Source organism: Vipera ursinii (genome assembly GCF_947247035.1).
Source record: "Vipera ursinii genome assembly, contig: SUPER_1_unloc_1, whole genome shotgun sequence".
NCBI classification, from domain to species: domain Eukaryota; kingdom Metazoa; phylum Chordata; class Lepidosauria; order Squamata; family Viperidae; genus Vipera; species Vipera ursinii.
In genome coordinates, this window is record NW_028148454.1 from 53,889 (window position 1) to 60,590 (window position 6,702).

The window sequence follows — 6,702 nt, forward strand, 5'->3', positions numbered from 1 at the left end:
GGAAAAGTTTCTAGGAAGCTGAAGGACAGATTTCAGGGCATTCTTAGTAGTCCTAAGGATACTTACTGAGAGATCATCTACATCCAGTTCACTAAGATGTACTTCAGATAAGATACACTTAAGATCTAAAATGTAATTTACTCAGAAATCTAATTTATGGAAGAAAACTCATACAATCCTGCCCCCTGAATTAAGTTTTGTTTATGTCCCTGCATGCATACACTCAGACCCTTTTTTGCACCAGTGGTATACTTTCGAATTTGCCCGTCAATACTTAATGTAATATATGTGCAATAAAATACTTTACTGTCAGATTTTTTTTAAAGTTTATGAATGACAAAAGAAAGAACATAGCATGAACTCTGTTTCATGTTCGGGCAGTTAGGAAAGCATTATAGTGTAACTTTGTTCCAATATAAAATCATCTGCAACATTGTTAAAATTAAGTTGGACCACCGTAGCTTTACTTAACTGATGCTGTCTTTTACACTTTTAGTTTAAGAATCCTAGAGAGGCTGTACTCTAGACATTGCACGAGAGGGGGAAAGGAATCTTAGCAAGAGAGATAAAAGTAGGCATAGTTTATCAAGCTTGTAGAAATCCTTATGAACATTCTGTGGCAGCAGAGTTTTTCTATTCCTCTTTGCTGCCATCTAGTTGTCATCTATATTTACACAGCACAGATATTGTAAAACTAAACATAATTTAACCTAAAGCTGCCTTGCTTGATTTGGTGTCCTCCCAAGTGTGCCAGGAGATGCAGTTTTGAGAATTCCTAGCTGAATCTGGAAAGTGAAGCTTAAAGATCAAAGGAGGGGAAAGACAATATGAAGAGCATAGACAAATACCACAATGCCTACTTATTTCCACTTCTCAGTGAAGGCTGGGGTTAAGCCAAGGTCTTCTGGGGCTTGAAGAAATGACAGCACCAGCAGTGGCAACCAGATAATGAATGTTGCTGTCTCTTTTCAAATCTCTCCTGGCTTTCCTGTGAAATGGATTTCATAGCCACGAGGTTCTCTGAAAGTTTTAAGATGCTGAGGAAGTAATAACAGTCACATGTTTAAATTATGTTGTTGGAGTTTGACTGAAAATTGCCATAATTTTCCATTGTCATCAGTATTTTAATAAAATTATCCATGTAATTAACATTCTATTTCATTAACATCCTTTCGGGTGTAACATGCAAGGAGGATGAAAGAAAGAATGGGTGAACAAAGGGAAACTCGATAGGGACATTGAGTATTTCAAGAGACTGAATTCAGATATGTTGCATTGATTAATTCTGGTGAAGGGGTCGTCCGTTTCCTTTTTGTAGAGATGCTGGTCTGTGCAAACACTATGAAAAGGGATTTCTGTGCGTGCAGTAGGATTTCATTCTTCTTTCCCCTTCAGACAGTGCAGCTCCAGAGCACTTCCTTCATCCCTCAAGTCAGATTTATGGAGTGAGCAAGAAGGATGAAGGGGTGTCCTCCTGGTGGTTGTCCTTTCACTAGGGATCAGAAAGTAGTTGATCCAACCTATTTCATTTCTTATTCTGTAATTTGACCCAATTCATTAAAAGTCAGCTGCAAATAACACCCATTTACATCGGTGGGAGTGATTAATTACATGAAACAATTAAGTATTTAAGTGATTTGAGTATTGTGATAAATATTCTAATTCATTCCCAATTGATTTCGGCTGAGGTGACGTTTGTTCAATTTTATCCAATTGGCTAGAACAAAAATAAAAGCCAGGATGAATCTCTTATGGATCTCAATGTAGAAGATGACCAGGGGGAAGGGTCAAATCCACCCTCAGTCTCAAGTCCCTTCATGCCCACAGGAGATCTAAGCCTAGTCCACCTTGAATTATGTTGACTCTTATCCACCACCAATTTGCCTTGACCGTTAGTAGTTCAAATTCTTCTAGAGATTGTTAGCCTGAAATAAGCCTTATTTCAATCACGTTGACTCCTGAGATATAAAAAAGATGTCGAGACTCTAGAAAGAGTGCAGAGAAGAGCAACAAAGATGATTAGGGGTCTGAAGGCTAAAACATATGAAGAATGGTTGCAGGAATTGGGTATGTGTAGTTTAACAAAGAGAAGGGTGAGGGGTGACATGATAGCAGTGATCCAATATCTCAGGGGCTGCCACAAAGAAGAGGGAGTCAAGCTATTCTCCAAAGCGCCCAAAGGCAGGACAAGAAGCAACGGATGGAAACTAATCAAGGAGAGAAGCAACCTAGAACTAAGGAGAAGTTTCTTGACAGTGAGAACAATTAATCAGTGGAATCGCTTGCCTTCAGAAGTTGTGGGTGCTCCAATGCTGGAGGTTTTTAAAAAGAGATTGGACAGCCATTTGTCTGAAATGGTATAGGGTTATCTGCCTGAGCAGAGGGTTGGACTAGAAGACCTCCAAAGTCCCTTCCAACTATTATTTGTTATTTGACCCTCAGTTTCATCAGAGGAAGGCCCAAGGTTTATCAGGAGATTCTCACCCTTGGCAAAATCTGGTTGGCTAAATTGTTTCCCAAAATAAGAGTGGGCAGAGTCTTAGTGAAGCTTTGCAGGCCCCAAGAAAAGCCACTCCCTTTGGAGAGGAGTGCAAGACCACTGTGATGCAGATAGCTCAGTATTTACTATCCTTTCTGCTTCTGACTCTGAAGCTTTTTAGACTGCTCTGTTTAGTGGAAAACTTGACGGTGTTGAAAACAATGTTGCATTGTGTGGATAAAGACATGTGGGAGCTGCTATGCTGCCTGCATGCTGTATGCTCATAGGGCACCGGTATGAGTGGGAGGCTTGCGGAAACAGACAAACAGCAAGCATGAAATCTGTCATAAATGTATTAAAATAACACCAAATTACTCAAGGTCACAAAACTGCACCCAAGCCCTCCAATATATTCTTATGCTATTATTTTTCTACAACATCCTTACTATGGGAATAAATTAAAAGAAATCAGCTGACCAATTTTCCTTCCCGAAAGAAAGGCACACTGTAAATTAAGCAGTATTTAAGGTGGATGTTGAATCTGAATCTCTACCCACCACTTGTTTAAGGGAGGAGGAGGAGGAGGAGGAGGAGGAGGAGGAGGAGGAGGAGGAGGAGGAGGAGAGGTTCAGGCTATCCTTTCTGACATAAATATTAGGAGGAAGGAATAAAGCACTGTGACACTGGATTGGTAAAATGGTTACATGTTGTTCATCCTCCCAGATGTTTACTGGCCTTTCTTTTACATCAGGATGTTGTCATTCATAAAAAAGGAAAACCTTTGGGATTGGCTGGAAGAATAGGGCAGTCTATTTTAGGGGGCAACAGGAATGGCTTTCCAACCATTTCTTTCTGATGAAATCAGCACTAGAGAATTTGTACCCTAATGCTCCTACGTAAGGCTCTTAATTCATGTGCAATCAGGACTATCCCACATGTCTTTACTCTCCTACCATTGGGTAGGAGATACAGGAGTATAGCCAGCCATACCAACAGGCTGAAGAACAGCTTTTATCCATGGGCTGTTAAGTTCTTGAACGGGAAATAATTTTATAAACTTTATGCATGATTGACTTGCAAGGCCGGTGTGTTGTGCAATTAGCTCACATGGTGTAATAAGATAGAGGGTTTGTTGTCACTGTGAGTTGGGGGTGGGGGCATGAAGGCTCAGCCAATCTCAATGTATACATGGTTGTACTTTGACAATAAAGGTTCATTCATTCATCTGTACTAAAAAAAAACAATTTGGCTAACAGAATGCTAGGTTCTGTTACTCTCTTCTGTGCTTGGGACAACTAAATGGATTTGGTTGCTTCTGAAATACTTAGGGTACAATGTAAAGGAGAAAAGTTAATGAAAGTTGCCTCTGTTGTACTCCACAAAGCAATGTGAGGTGTGGGTATGGGTGTGGGTTTTCCATAGGAATTGATGGGAGTTTGGACTATTTCTGATCTTCTCTTTTAGATACACAAAAAAGAGTAAATAGGAAAGTTACATTAATCTATAACCAATGAATGATATGTGCTTCATGTCTTCAGAAGCTAGCTGAGAAAATGCATTTCAGCTGGTTCAAATCCAACTCTTTACAATAATGTACAATCTATAGGGGTTAACATTAATACATTTGATTTTGGGCAGTTGTACAAGTTAGGTCTGGGTTGTAGTTTTTAGAACTGAAATATAAAGTCTATGTGATAATCCTTTTTATTTCTTTTGTGAGGAATCTATTTTCAAATGGTAATATTGTAAACTATTGTATTCCAATTCTGTGCAGTGGCCAGCAGGGCAGGAAATAATCTGTTTTTAAAAAGAAGACTATATTCCTCATAAAAATTGTTGATAGTATTGGGCCCTGAACTGTAAATTGTCCCCTAATAATTGTGGGAGGCGTTCCTCAAATCATAATCCCGAGCAATCAATCTAAACAAGTGTCCTCTTTTTGGCTTTTCATTAATGACACAGCATATTATTATTACCCAATGTAGAAGTATGAGCTCAGATAAAAATGAAATGTCAAAATGAACAACATGTCAAAAAGTTCCATACTGAGAGAGATACAGGAAGCCCAGGCAGAAGAAGATGATTGTCAAAACAGCATTTAAAGGCTGGGGTCCCCTGCATGCTTCCTTGGCAATGCCTCCAGTCCGGCTTGGTGGTACTGAGGAAAAGTGCTCAGATCAGGTTGCCCAGATAACTAAATATGTTCCTATTTGATTGAGCAAGTGCCCCCCTCCCTTCAGAAGTATGAATGTTTTAAAACCGATACTGAGGTGGTAAAACAGAGATAAGATGAGACTGAATTGCTATCTTGCTGGTATGTTTCTTGAGATAAATTTAAAGTAGCTTTCTTGCAGGAAGTAAATAGGCCCAGCAATTGCCCGAGAGATTTTGGCACCAGTATTACATTTATTATTATTATTATTATTATTATTATTATTATTATTATTATTATTATTATTATTATTATTGTTGTTATTATCATCATCATCATCATCATCATCATCATTACTTCTTCTTCTTCTTCTTCTTCTTCTTCTTCTTCTTCTTCTTCTTCTTCTCCTTCTCCTCCTCCTCCTCCTCCCTTAAACAAAAATTACTTCAGCCTTGTGGAATACAGTCTTGGAGCCAAAGAGACCTTTCTGACTCTAACAATTCCTTCTCAATTAGCCACTTTTTTATTTCTCAGCTGGGGTAGAAAGAAAAGCAGCTTTACAGCTGTGGTCACCTGGGTTGTAAAGTAAAGAAAATAAAGTCATCTTCAGCTTGGAAACTGGACAAATATTTTCAGATCATTATGCCAAACATTCCTCAGCCCCCCTTTTAAAAATATTTTTAGGTGTCTTGGGGGGGGGGGAGAATTGGCAAATTTGCCAGCGGAATTGTAAAAATATTTTACAAGGAATTGCATCAGAAAGCAAGCTGGTTCAGTTGGAACAAAAAGCAGCCAAAGCTAAAATCTTAATTGCAGGAGTGAATCTCTTTTGGAAAATTAAGCTTCAAGTTGCATAGAATTAAGCTGCACGGCTACAGCTCTACAGGCGATTCTCAAGAGTTGGATTTGGGGCTTGCTTCAAAGGACTTTGGCATAGTATCAAGCTGCACATCAGCTTAAGTCAAGCTCAGTTCATCTGATTTGTTGAATTAGATGGTGGCGTTTCTGTGTACGTGTGCATGTGGTATAAGCGTAGTCAGAAAAAAAAGGGTATGGATTAGTTCCGAACATTTTACCAGTGTTAAGAAACTTCTGGTTTGCAGCCTTTGTGGTGAAATAAATTTCTTAGGAGGATTAGACTCTGTGACCCTATAGGAAAAAAAACAAAACAACAAGCTGGCTGTCCATAAAATAGAGGCATGGCTTATTAAGGAGGGGGCGGTTTGCATGCACACACACAGAGACACACACACTACTTCTAGAAAGTGCCAATCAAGATTTTAGGGACAAATGTTTGTCTGTGAAATCTGAAGATGTTTATGGCATGTGTGTAATACGTTGAAGCCTCTGGGACAGAGATCATGAACTAAGGTTTCCTGCTGTGCAGAACATAAGTTTTAGGGGAAAGTAGAAAAGCTCGTTTCTTCCCTAAACCTTCCAAGGACAGTTGTAGCTAGTTAATATTTCAGAATGCTTTGGGACTTGAAATGTGTCATAAAAATGAGAATTGTGCTGCGCCTGCAGGTGTCCAAAAAGACTATCATTTTTTTGGCCATTAATTAAGGTGGGTGTTTCATAAATCACCTTTAACCCTCTATAAAGAGACAATTCCAAAGCACACATCCTGGGTCAGAAAGTCTAATACACACACACACACCACACACACACACACAAAGGAACAAGTAAATTGGGATACAACGGCCATGGCCTCCTTTTGAGCCCCGACTATCATAGCACTGCTTTTGTTTTGGTGATTGTGGATTTCCCAGAGCTTTAAAAGAGTTTTGATTCTTTTAGCAACTTAATTCATGCAATGGGTGCCTCTCAGTTTTCTGTTTTCTCTCTTTAGGTACATATGAGCGCACATAATGAAATATAATCCAGGTCACTGAAAAACAGAAATGTTTCTGTCTCGTTCTCGGGAAGACCGGTCAATATCTTTATCAATAAATTGGCAGAAACAGAGAACTGCGCTTTTGGTCATATTCCATTCATTAGACTTCTGAGTCCAGAGAAGAGGATTCAGCCCATTAGCTTTTATTTTCTGTGAAGAGTGACCTCAGTCATACTG